This window comes from Lytechinus pictus, chromosome 10 (assembly GCF_037042905.1).
Source record: "Lytechinus pictus isolate F3 Inbred chromosome 10, Lp3.0, whole genome shotgun sequence".
Taxonomy (NCBI): Eukaryota; Metazoa; Echinodermata; class Echinoidea; order Temnopleuroida; family Toxopneustidae; genus Lytechinus; species Lytechinus pictus.
Genome location: NC_087254.1, coordinates 26,164,963 through 26,180,050, shown reverse-complemented (window position 1 = coordinate 26,180,050; position 15,088 = coordinate 26,164,963).

Below are 15,088 nucleotides of genomic sequence, written 5' to 3'. Positions count from 1 at the left end.
TCAATTTCTGCCATTTTTTTTTGCTGTGGGTGTCGAAAAAATTTGACCGTGATCCCAAAATTTCAATTTTCCTTGTGTATGAACGCAACTATATGATCTAAAGGAAAAATCAAACTTTGCAGAGCATTCTTCATTTCTCAAAGATCTACTTATATTCTGTATGCTGATTCATGACAGTGTCATACCTGGGTCCCGTTGCATAAAATGTTACTATTATGGTAACTTTGCTATCCAATGGTATCTTTCATTGAATGCTTGAATCTGATTGGCTGTTGGGCATCGTTACCATGGTAGTTACCATTATATGGCAAGGTTATCATAATAGTAACCTTTATGCAACGGGGCCCAGGACTTTTATTTCAATCAAACTAAACGACGTATTAAAAACATGAAATATCAAAAATTCCCACAGAATACGTTTCACGACAATTAACATTAAAGGACAAGTCCACCCCAACAAAAAGTTGATTTGAAAAAAGGAGAAAAATCCAACAAGCAAAACACTGAAAATTTCATCAAAATCGGATGTAAAATAAGAAAGTTATGACATTTTAAAGTTTCGCTTAATTTCACAAAACAGTTATATGCACATCCTGGTCGGTATGCAAATTGGCAGACTGATGACAATCACCCACTCACTATTTCTTTTGTATTTTATTATATGAAATATGAAATATTTTAATTTTCTCCTCTTTGTCAAGTGAGACAAAGTTTTATTTCTCCCTAACCATGTGGAATTACCATTATTTTAACAGTTTATGGTTAAGTTAAGTTGGTCCTTATTGTCAAATCTTTAAAAATTGAAATATTGTATTATTCAAACAATAAAAAACAAAAGAAATAGTGAGTGATGGACATCATCGACTCTCTCATTTGCATATCGCTGAGTTGTACATTTAACTGTTTTGTGAAAAAAAGAGAAACTTGAAAATGTCATAACTTTCTTATTTTACATCCGATTTCGATGAAATTTGCAGCGTTATGTTTGTTTGATTTTTCTCTATCGATTCAAATCAACAATTTTCTGGGGTGGACTTGACCTTTAAATATTCGATGAATCAACGTCATTATGAAGAATGACGATTTGGTTAGAAATTTAAAAATAGTTCAGCTACTAGTTTTTTTTTCCTTGAAATTTTCTCCGGCAGGTTGGGTTTATTCGCTCTACATAATTCACAGTGCAAGTCTCTGAAATTTGGTGAGCCCTACCCCCCCCCCCCCCCCAAATAAAAAAAAATCTAACTTTACTGATACTTTACTGAAATAGCGACGACGTAACACGTGAGTAAATGGAGTATGGAGAAACCAGCATTCACTATTCATGGTACCGTGGCCAATTTGGTACGGGATGCAAAGAGGGAATAAAGTACATGTATATCATTCACTTGGAGAAGTATCTGTCGAATGTGATTGATGGAAGCGATCTTTGCACATCAATTACGTGGGTGGGTGTAAAGGGTAACATTACGTTTTCAAATAGTTCCCAAACTGCATAACAACTGAATGTTTTCGGGCTTCGGAGAGAGCGAGGGCGAGAGCGAGAAATCGGAGGGGTCTATCTTGTATACCTACATGCTGCCTGTCTACTCTGTATTCTATTCATAGTACGGCCTCGAAAGCGGGCGGATATATAGGCCAATTTTATTCGTTACAAATCGGATAGACCCAAGTTAAAAAAAGAAAAGAGTTTTGCAAAGGAAATTATGATAGGGTGCTGTCACCATAGCCCCCAAGTCGCATAGGTGAATCGGAAGCCGTGAATAGGTCTATACGCATGAATTTTTAATCGGATGCATTACCAAATCTTACTGTCAAGTATACTTAAATGAAACCATTTTTCACATATGAACACTAAGATACGAAATTGGTAATTTGAACTATTTTGGTAATTTACAACGATATGGTAGGCCTACAAAACTTCAAATATCGGCTACAATAGTCCTCATTTTCTCTCACTATATGATCAGCAATATCTGCGCCAATATTGAGATAGCTTACACATATCGCTGCTTAAATCAATAGCTAATCATCACTATTTGCCTCCAGGTTGTGAAAGCATCGGAACCAGGAGATCACTACACGTCACGGTCTCATGATTCTGACTTTCACCTTTCAATCAGAGGGTCGTGAGTTTGAATCTCAGCCATGACGTTAATTTCCTTCAGCAAGAGAATTAATTATATTTTATGAGTTTGACATCAATAATCATTTCTGCCAAGATATTATCATGGACTCCAAACTGCTTGAATTGCGTCTGATCTAGGGATACATGATACTCTGATAACAGAAGGGGATATTTTGGAACTTTTCGGGTTTTTGTTTTGAAATAGCTATGAAGTGGGATAATATATGTTGTTAACGATTGTAATAACAATATTTCATAATTGGTTAAAGTTACTTCCTCCTGGATGGCTGTGTGAGATACACATGGCTCATTAAAAGATCAGTAACCACACGGTAATTGTCATTGGCGTGTGCGTTGTGTGTGCGTGTGTCTTCTGAAATGTTTGTGACTTGGCGTCAATCTCAAAATACCCCCACTTTGCATTTTCGCATTATAGGCCTATATAACCATGATCTGGCCATGTATTTCACTTTTCTTTTTTACTCCCCCTTTTTTACTTTCCCCCTGTCTTCCACTCCATCTCCGTCTCTCTCTCTCTATCTATCTTGAGATTGTGAGTGGTACCGAGGACATAAATGGTATAAGGGTGAGCGTTTGTGTGTGTGCATGGGTGTGTGTGTGTCTGTGGATGTGTATGCGCCCAAGCCATCACTTCCCACTCATTAATGAGAAGTCGTGCGTGCGTCTTTTATCGTCATGTCATTGCTAATCCACCCATCAGTCCCTACAATATTCCACCATTAAAATGATATGCTCTGATTGCAGTGATGAATTCAATCAAAGTCATATATCTGCCATGAATTGCAATTAGGACGATTTATAAACAACGTCGTTGACATTACATTAGCTCTTCACGTACAGGAAGACTCTATTCGTCAACCGATTTTCTCCATAAGGCAACCAAATAATGCAAGTAGTGAAAAGGGGGAGAAATTAAATAATAAAAATAAGCTATTTTTGTCGTACTTATACTGCATATTTGAGGCATATCAAAGAAACCATGAAATGACAAACCAAAGTCTGTACAGTTCCATGGCATTTGTTCCGGCTACAACTAATGCTCCCTATAAATTCCACACACTTATCAAACGACTAACTGCAACCCTAGATTCATCATTATACCCTAAGCCTACATCATAGACGAAATAAACCCCGGAGCAATTGTCGCAGGAGCAAATTTCGAGTCACCGTCCGTAGAGATATATATTCATGTCAAAGGTTATAAAGGTAGAGATACATACATGATTTGGGAATGAGGAGGCATCTTTTTTCATATTTTTTGATGAAACACCCCAAATAAATAATTTAAAAATGTAAACTACGGTCTTCGCTTAGAAAAAATGGGCTTATTTACCTTTGAATTTCCCAAAGAAAGGTTAAAGAGGGGGCATTATACTACAGAATACTGCTTGTGTACAACATTAGAAAAAAGGGCAGCACGTGCCCTCTCCACTCCCAATCACCCCCCCCCTTCCTCCTCCTCCTTCCTCCTCATCCCGTATCATAAGAGGGGAGAAACAAAGAAAAACATCAGTTTGTAATGTCAAGGAACAAATAACGACAAAGTTAGACATGAATTTAGGGCATGTTGAGGAATCATTTTCTCGTTTTTTTTCATTCTTTAAGCTCGTTCAATGATCATAAACTTTAATTGTCTGGTACGTAGTACCATCTTAATGATAATTATGCATGGCCTTTTCCGTTTTCAAACTGCTTCTCTTTAGATTATATCGATGAATATGATGGCACTGATACCAGACTACCATTCCTCACTCTGTTAACTGCATACCATAATTCTCTTTTTCACCTTTTAACAACATTCTTTTTCAGTTTAAGTAATGTCTTGTGGTGATCAAAAGATTTTTTCAGCCATTAAGGTATCGATTTTAAAGATGTCATCTTAAGTAGATGTGGAATAAGTGCAGTGTTCCCGCATTTGCAAACGCATGTATTGATAGGCTGCTTGAAATGTACTGGGCGCGCCTTATTAAGGTGTTTAAACGCAACTCGAGCCTTCAGAAACAACAATGGGTAGACGGTAAGCGAAAGTAGGGCTCTGATTTAGTTCTAGAAAAAAAAACTTGAATTTTAGTGATGGGTATAATTCTTGCAATTTTTTCATATTAATGTTATTTCTATATTGTGTCACTTTAAATATCTTCATTTTTTAAGAGACATACTTAATATCCCAGTATTTCTATACATTTATAAGGGGTATATGCATGCTTAAGGGTGCGTACGGGCCATGGTACTTTGATAGGGGGTTAAGATGGACTCAAGAAGGTAGCCGCCAGTTTTTTATTCAATAACACGGGTTATATAATGTAGAATTATATGACACAGACCACACTTTTTTATTACTTTACCTTTCCCCTGCTTTTTCCTTTTTTTCTACTTTTTGTATAAGTACTTGGGAAACCGCAGGGGCAGTCGCCACTGCCCCTAGAGCCACGCTGCTTAAAGGTAGTGATAAATAACATAATTACCGCATGATCGCTGCTTCACCTTTATTCGTGGGTAGATTCAGTTATTTAAAATGACATTGAAAGTCATTTTAAGATGACACAATATAAAAATAACATTAAAATGAATAAAAAGCTAAAATATCCATCACTAAAATTCAAGGTTTTTTTTAGATCTGAATGAGAGACCTTTATTAGTGGCCGAGTGGTCTAAGGCGCATGACTATACATGAAGAGTCCGGGGTTCGATCCCGGCCGCGGCACCTATGCCCGTGAGCAAGGCATTTAATATACAATGCTCTTTTATCCTACTTTCAAAAAAATTGAAATGCTATATGCATTATTGGTAACGAGGTGTGCACTTGTTTTTTCTTAAATCTGCAGATTGCTCCATCAGTTGTTCAAACCGCCCATTCGATCTTCAGTGGGGCTCAAAATCACATTACAATCTCCAACCTTTTCAACAATTTTATATCATTTTTGTGAACCTACGACTATGCTATAATCCTACTAGAATATCCCATATGAATTGAAATTTTAGTCAGTCATATGTATGGAAAATGAGGTTATTGATTTAAAATCATAGAAACAGGGCTTTCTCTAATATTGGACCGAATTTCCATCAATCAATTTTCTGATAACGAAATGAAAGCCAAACCCACGCACAGTGACCCGTTTATTACGCCAATAGCTAGCCAATACCATACGGACTAGAGAACTAGCCGCGCAAAGACCTCTCCCGTTCCCTTTCCAATCTTGAAGACCGTATAGTCTCAGTCGAGATCGTTTACTGATGATAACCCTCTGAGTTTTCGCAGGTCAGTCGGCAGCAAACGAGAGATTCTTATCTCTTAAACTGCTTATACCTCTAGGACATGATTTTGTGAGCTGATGGAGCTCACTTTTCTCCTGCAAACCCCTGATGAATGATGATGTAAAACGCGCTTCCTCTGACATTTTATTAGCTTCGCCAACCTGCATATCATGATGACAAGAACTATATGCCTCCTTTAATATTTTTTCTTCGTTATTTTTTTTTCTTCGTAACGTAAGGGCACATGCTAATAAATATTTACACCGGGACTCGGTAGCTTGCGGACTTAGACGTTACCATGGTAATGATGACGTCAGAGAGTGAGGAAGAGGTAAACTTCCAGTGATGAACTCGGAGTCGTGTTTCGTTTTCTGAGCGAGCTATCAATCTCATTTTATAAAAGTAATAATAGGGTGTCTCATAAAAAAAATGTCAGTTCATATCGTGATGATGGGGATTACGGTGACACGAAGGGAGGTGTCCAACCCAAAAGACTCAGCTCCACACCTCCCCGTTCTCGCCTATGCTGGAATTACACTTGTAGAATAGTCAATCAGGAAAACCCATGATTTATGCAATCAAAAGAGACGGATCATATTCCATGATCATTCCAAATAAATTTTAGTCAAAACTGACGAAGGTTTCAAAGGTTAACATCAGTCTTCATATATATATATTTGATATTCTCCAACATTTTTTCTATTCGCTTTAAATACACAATTTTTCCTGTCATCAGTCACTGGCCATTTCATTCAGTTATCCCAACAGACAGTGACTTACAATCTCCACTCCTTGTGGAGTATATAGTTTTTCTCCACAACGGTAGGTTCCATACTGAGCTTTTACCTAATAAGGTTTTCTACTGGTATTTTTTTACTCAAGAGATACTAAAGAGAGGGGCAGGGGTGGGAAATGATAGGAAGTTATATAATAACCCCTTAGCAAATTGAATCCATGCGCATAGTTTATTTGAATTATGAGGTTAATATATACTATACAGAAAAAACAACATCAACAGCGTAGTAACACAAGAATAAACATTTTTTTAATTGTGGGATTTGAACAGCATTTAGTTGATGCTTATAACGTGTCATTAGTTTACATGGATCGAATTAACTATAGTATAGTATAAATTAATAAGTCCCTCATTTTCATTTTCACATGCTAACTGTAATCTATAATTTGTCTAATCAAAATGTATCTTGAACAAAAAATGGTATACATTCCATCTATTTCCTACGAATCTGTTAATTGATTATTGAAGTATTCTTATGACACTTATTCTGTTTTGTACCTTCATACATATGTATATATATGTTTGTTATGTTTATTATCAGAAACTGGAAGTGAAATAAACTAAACTGAAACTGAACTGATTTAAAACGGATGGATGACCAATATTCAGTTTTGTCAGCATGACTATACAGTTCTTCCAAGGGGTCCATATTCATGCATTAAAAATTATTACTCACTTTGAAAGAGCAAAAACGATTTCAAATGTAAATATAAGTTAATATCAAACTAAATAGATGAAGCTTTCGGTAAGGCAAAAGAGTAAATTAGATAACAGAATCTTAAAATATCACAACTAAGTGATGAATGTGGTTTGGTTCATGATACACCTTACCGTATGCCTGTATAATGCTTCCAGGCGCTTTTGTTAGAATGATTAGGGAGAGATTTGTCTGACTTAGTAAAGATTTTGTCTGTGATCTGTATTAATAAGGAATGGTAAAGCAAATCTATTTAAGAAAAAGTTTTTATTTTAATAAAATCCTAATGCTAAGCATCAAACAAAACTCCACTCTGCGATTTTATTTTTTCATCCATTTCCATTAATTCTATTTTCGCAAAATTGACTGTGATACGTGTTACAAAAAACAATTTAATTATATATTATTACTATGTGAAACTTTATAAATGATATCTTAGAAAAAATAGAAACCTTTTTTTTCCATTCTATGAAACGCAAACGATGCATATCTAACTAACTCACTGGTTAGTAAAGAAGTTATGACGAAGGGGACCAAAAGTCGTTTTGCGGATGATAGCTGAACTTTAATGGCACATGTTTATTTTATGTTCTTTCTGCTCAATCAAATGTATGACACTGTACTTGGATTGTGCATTAAAAAAGTTAAAAGATTGTGCATTTAAATCGTGCATTTCCATAATTCTAATTGCGACAAACTATTTCCCTATTACTTTGATTATATATAATTAAGATGAAACAGTGTTAACACACGCATAATTATCGTCACTCTTAACAATTACGTGTTAAATCAACAATTGTAATGTTGGGGGAGTGTCAACCTTTTCTAAATGTTGCATTTTCCAGTTTCGATGGTTCGACCCAACACTCAAAATGTTGGATTCATCTTTATGCAAGGCTGGATATTTTTGATACAATACACTAATTATATGCATTCATACGATATCTTGCGATTTTTGACGGGGGGGGGGGGGCTAGGCAACGATCTCCCATTGGTTAGTGTTCAAGATTCAAACATTTTTGGTATAAGACATACCATCAGCTAAGACAGGGACATCACCCCTTATGAAGAATGCAAACCTTGTAATTATTGGAGAGAAAATAATCATTCAAGGATGGGTAACAGAAGGATGTTGCCTGGTTATGATAGGAGGTGTAAGATCAATGAAAGTCTACAGACTTTGTATGGTACCGATATTTGTACTGCACTTTCGATCTTATCTACCTTTTGAAGGACAGGGACCAGAAAATCCAGAACAACTTTGCTCAAACTAAGGATTTAATATACTCTTGAAATTTATTTTTTAATCTTAATGGAATTAGATTTAAGTGTAGAAGGGCGAAATTGATTTATTCTAGGTTTTAAACTAAGTCTATTTTTAGATTGGCGTCTAACACAGTCTATCTTGAGTTTTCTTAAATCCACAAAATTTAGATTTTAAGTCCTAAAGTGCCATTCAGGCGTTTCCTGTATGAGCCCTGAATATAGAAACACAGAATGAAATCGCACCCAATAAATTAGACTCGAATTACTGAAATGTCATGTTGCACGTAAGATTTTAACATACTCAAATACATTTGTTTCACATATTTCACAGTTTCATTCAATTTTATTCAAACGAAAATTATTTAATCACTGTCAGTGCTATATCGACCCTTTCATGAATTCATGCAACTTAAAAAAAAAACATGTATTAAAGTTATATCATATTTAGACAAGTGGAATGCCTCTGGCCGTCTCACCTGCATCACGCGATTCAATATAGCAGCAGTGCTGATTTTGAAAACTACTATAACTCGCACAAGATGTTCAGTGATACTTGGTTACTCTTATTTCCACGTTTTATGAACTAGACCAATACACTTATAGAGATATGATGGCAATTCAACAAATACCCCCAACGTGGCCAAAGTTCTTTGACCTTACATGACCTTTGACCTTGATCATGTGACCTGAAACTCGCACAGGATGTTCAGTGATACTTGATTACTATTATGTCCAAGTTTTATGAACTAGACCAACACACTTTCAAATTTATGGCTGTAATTCAACAAATACCCCAATTTGGCCAAAGTTCATTGACCCTAAATGACCTTTGACCTTGATCATGTGACCTGAAACTTGCACAGGATGTTCAGTAATTCTTGATTACTATTATGTCCAAGTTTCATGAATCAGATCCATAAACTTTCAAAGTTATGATGGTAATTCAACAGATACCCCCAATTCGGCCAAAGTTCATTGACCCTAAATGACCTTTGACCTTGGTCATGTGACGTGAAACTCATGCAGGATGTTCAGTGATACTTGATTAACCTTATGTATAAGTTTCATGAACTAGGTCCATATATTTTCTAAGTTATGATGACATTTCAAAAACTTAACCTTAGGTTAAGATTTTGATGTTGATTCCCCCAACATGGTCTAAGTTCATTGACCCTAAATGACCTTTGACCTTGGTCATGTGACATGAAACTCAGGCAGGATGTTCAGTAATACTTGATTAACCTTATGGCCAAGTTTCATGAACTAGGTCCATATACTTTCTAAGTTATGCTGTCATTTCAAAAACTTAACCTCAGGTTAAGATTTGGTGTTGACGCCGCCGCCGCCGTCGCCGTCGCCGCCGCCGTCGGAAAAGCGGCGCCTATAGTCTCACTCTGCTATGCAGGTGAGACAAAAACCATGGAAACGCAGGGAAATACTCAATGACATCGCCCAACATTAACAGTGAGGAATAAAATCTAGCAGGCGATAGTTCAAAATATTAAACCATTGTACTACATCATGTATTACAAATAAGAGGATAAGCAAATTTTGCATGAATTTGAAATGACCAAAAAGGCGCAAAATAAACTACTTTCTGGGTGAAAGTATATGGCGAAATCGCTATGAAGTGACGAATCCATGCTTCATTTGCTATCAGACGTGCTGCAAACGAGTATTGGATCTCACTCTGACGTATTTCGATTGACAAGAAGGGGAAAACAAATCACAAAAAGGAATATAAGGAAGTAAAACTTATATCGTGAATGTAGATCAATGATGATGTCAGGGTTTGTTTGAATGCCGAATTCGTGGACATGATTCCCTGAAGGAGAATTAAGGTCCTATATATAGCCTTTAACGAGGTTCAAATCCGTTTAAAACTTTTTTACGTGAGAAATACAATACTATTACACTTTAAGGTCAAGTCTACCCCAGAAAAAATGTTGATTTGAATATATAGAGAAAAATCAAACAAGCATAATGCTGAAAATTTCATTAAAATCGGATGTAAAATTGTTATGTTAATTAAGTTATGGCATTTTAAATTTCGCTTATAAGATATGCACAACTCAGTATGACATGCAAATGAGACAGTCGATGATGTCCCTCAGTCACTATATCTTTTGTGTTTTTATTGTTTTAATTATACAATATTTCATTTTTTACAGATTTGACAATAAGGAACAACTTGACTGAACCATATAGTACTAAACAATGCTAATTCCACATGTTCAGGAAGGAATTAATCGTTGTTTCACTTGACAACGAGGTAAAAATTGAATACTTCATATTTCATTTAATGAGATCCAAGAGGAAAAGTGAGTATTTGATGTCATCAGTGACCTCATTTGCATACCTACCAGCGTGTGTATATATACTTGTTTTGTGAAATTAAGCGATACTTCAAAATGCCATAACTTTCTTTTGGTTGGGGTGGGCTTGTCCTTTAAATACATCGAGCCTCAGTTATACAGATTAACATGGTTTCAGATTGGGTTGTATGAAGTTAATGTACGCAGATATAAATCATGCAAGTATATTTCAAAATTCTGGGGGGGGGGGGGAAATGATCTGTTTGGAAAAAAATGTCGCTGTTCTGTTGAAGGCCATGCACCTACAATAGTTAAGTGCTTCCCCAAAAAACAGCGATAATAATTTATGTTATTCTCCCCCCACACACACACACACACCCACCCTCACCCTTATCCACACACACTGTTTTCAGTGTACATGTTGAAAACGTGAACATTATCGTCAAATGTTGATTTTACGCATGTACAGCACCTCCCATCCATTTCCAAAATCTGCCCCGGCCCATGTTAACTATAAAAACAATTAAAACAAAATGTCATAACGACAGATATTTCTACAGCTATATTGATACTCCAACTTTTTATGCATTTTATATCAACTTCCTATTATACGCGTGACTGTGTAAAAAAACAAAAATAAAAACACTTTGCGGACGATAGCTGAAAATCTATGAAAAAATATTTATGGAAAGTTCATCTTATGTCATTTAATTATATGCATCAATCGGGATAAAAATAAGTAAAAGATTAGAATGGTTTTTATGATTAAGAATATTCCTGTATTTTCAAATATTCATGCGAGAAATTAATTTCAATGGGTGCCTACCATATAGCATTCTAACTTAAACACGAAAGATTCTATGGCACGATTGATCACTGAAAGTTGTATTTTTTTTATTTATTTATTTACATTGTATATCCCAAATGAAGTAAAATTACGTTCAATACATTCTCCTTTGATATTATTCGTGATGATAAAGGAGTCCCGGCCTCCTCCTGTTAAATATGTCCAGATGCACCACTTTAATGACCAAAACTGTTGGTGCTGTTGACAGCGTAATCATTATGTAATGAATACGTTCCTCTTGATCTCTCGCCTAAATCTAATGTGATTTTGTTACACCATACTTTCATGGACAAATTGACTTAAGAATTTCGTGTCACGGACTGAACTCGTCCTCGTTCATTTTTTTTCACGCAGTGATAAAAATTCTCCAACCTCTTATCATAACATTTAGACTCTTTAGAAGTGGTTTGCCCAATTTTTCGCACATATGGGAAACTATTATAATTATTATACAGTGTTGTTTGCAAATTACCAGATTAGAAGTTTTTCAAATGGTATTTTAGCCATTCTTGTCCAAGTTTCACTCTTTAACCAATATCAGGTAATTTTTTACTCAACCTTTTCAGTGTTCATGTGCGTTTAAAGGGTACGATATAATGAACTGTTTGTTCAATATCGGGTAAATATACATTACGCGAGAATGTTAGGTAAAGTGATATAAAATTATCTGATTTTTTTCCTAGTGCTAATTTAACATGTAAAAAAATATATGCTGAATTTGATACGAGTCAAACAATTTATATATATGAATACTATTATTGAGAATCGACGTGTAAACCCACATGTATAAAAGGTGCAATTATTCATGACGGTATGGAAAGATTATTCTAAATTACCGGTTTCAAAATTCATTTTACCATTATTATCGTACCTCTTGTAAATAGTGAATAAAAAAGTTTTGAAACCAGTAAGTTAAGGATGTTTTCAGTTAATGAATGCTGAGGGTGAACAATGTTTATTTTTCTTTCCCCGGTTTATTTCACACCTAAAACCTCCGCCTGATGTTATGCACATCGCATTATTGTTAAGATACTGCCACTACTATAGTTGGCATTATTTCCCAAACAAACAAAATACTTACTGTTGTCTGATATTACTATAGTAGAATCATAAAACTTTTATTTTATGGTGGGCCTGTATTATTTGTCTTTAACGTTCAACACTTTTCCTGTTTTCGTGCCTGCACGGAGTCACAGGACAGACGCGTGGGTGGGGTAAAATTGAGAGAAAACACTTTCCGAAAAAGGGAGTCCAGCGTGCTCCGGCAAAAAGACCATATAAACATTGACCCCCTCGTGAAGTGGGGATGAAATGTTTAGCATATGTTACGCAAAAATACAAACAAATACACCAAATTATTTAAAATTGGTTGGTTAGGTTTCACTCGATATTATTAAAACATTTGATTCCAAAAAATGCATATTTTGTGTGTTACTATAGTCAACGTTTTCCAATGGACAATTTTGTTGATAGCATACAACGCAAACTCGGCCTGAAGAATAACGTCACAAAAAACAACTACATGCCGTTTGAAATGGAAATCGTCAAGCCCGGCCCTTATTATACCCCTGAGATCCCCATTCCTTCAACACCCCTTTAGATCCCATCCATTTCACACTTTTACCCAACTGTCTCTCTTTTCATAAATCACATCTTTTCACGTGGTCTCTCTCTCTCTCCCTCCGTTTCTCTCTTACCATCTTATTCACTCTTTCCATCTCTTTATCTTTTTATTTATTGTCGCTGATCTTTTAGCGACGTTTCTTTTCATTTATCTTCTTATTCCCCCTTGGTTTCTGCTTCTTCTTCTTCTTCTCCTCCTCCATCTTCTCTTTCTCCTTCTCCTTTTTCTACTTTTTCTCCTTCATCCGTTTGCCTTTTACACTTGCTATGAACCAGAAATGTTAGCTGGAAGATTGTATTCTACTTCATTCAATGGAAATAGTATAATATAGTTAATTTATAAAAGTTTATGAGGAAAGTTTCCTTTCTTGATCATGACATTTTGTATTTTCATATTTCGAATTGTAAATATGGTGATATTTTCTTTTTGTTGTTGAGCCGATAGCCGTGTTGGGGAAGTGTCTTATAATGTCATTTCAAATGCAAAAAATGATCCTTCATGTATTTTCAGATGGATTCTATAAATTGCTCATGGATTCATCGAAGATCTTTAAAAAGCACTCCAATCCTTGTACAAATGGTAGAGAAATTCAAAAGTGACTTGACGCAGGTACAAAAACTGGGGGAAAAAATCAGCAGACAGTCAAAATATAAATGCTACCCATTTATGAGAGTCGAGCTGTTACCAGCAATAAGTCGCTAGACAGGTTTTGCTAGAATAAGTCAAGAAATGTCATTTGGCCTTCAAAAAATCGATATTCCCAGAATAAACATGTCTGAAAGAGTATTTCATTCCTTAGGCATGTACAATGCCAGAATATGGAATCGTGATTTATTCTGCAATTTCATTTTTTTTTCATTTTATTCTCTTTTGCGTCAACCATTTAGTAGAAGGCCTGCTGTTATGAATATGTTTTTCGTACTTTATATAACCTAAACGGGTGCACCGTAGATTTAAAGATGTTACTTCTGAATTGACATTGGTAATTAGGAATGGTATAAAACCTTGTCAAAAATTACAAAATGCAGGGTTATAATACTGTCTCCTCACCCGTCCTCTCAAGAGTCTCGCAAGCAAAATATTTGACAATTGATGCCATTGAAAGAATACACAGATCACCCCGGCCCTAATGTCAAGCATGTCAATAGGGGTCCTTCAGGTAATATGGCCATGTCGGGCTACCATTCTTGAAAAACAAAACTAATGATAAAATCGTGATTAAAAGAGCAGCCCATGCCCGCCGGCTGAGGTAACACGAGACGAAGTTCCAAGTACGTATTTCCCCGTGATCTCTCCCAGAGAGAGTCTCGGCCACTTCGATGGCGAAACCTGAAACGACCAAGGATGGGGGTGCCTTGAGTGTATCAGTTTTAGATCTCCTTTTCTCTTACACGAACACGTACGAGTGGGTCTGAGGCTGTGCAAAGGGGTATCTATTGTGACGACTCTACCTGTCTACCGTTATTTGCCATAACATATGTCGAATCATATTGTGTTTAACATTATACTCACTAAGTCTAGACAGCGACTGTTTTATTCATATGAAAATATTATCAAATTCACAGATTTCTGTTTCCGACATTAATTTCAAAAAGTGCATAAAGCGCCAAAAAAGAGAACACGTGTAACGAAAATTAAAAATAAGGTGATTTACAGTTAGTTGCTTATGATATTCTGTAAGTATTTTAGTGGGTTTGGAACAAGATTATTGATGAAATTGAAAACACATTAAGTACAGGAATCTATTTAAGTGGCAGCGTTTGATGATCTTTTGGGCAAAGAAATGTTCATATACACACTGTAAAAAATGAAGTGCTAATTAAGCAATTACAGTGCTTTATACAGTGACTGCACTACGAGTGCTAATTTTCTAGTTTGAATTTGAACTAGAAAATCAGCACTCATAGTGCAGTCACTATACAAGGACTGTAAGTGCTAAATTAGCACTTCATGTTTTACAGTGCATAGGATAGTTGTATTATGTACTTAGGAGGTAGGCCTATGAGTAATATCAATAGATGATAGAAGAAACATTTTTTTCATTGCAGACATGCATCAAAATGTATTACACTTGTCAGGAATCACATAGATTGATTAGAAACACGTAGTGCTATCTAAAGTAGATAGAAAGCAACTTTAGAT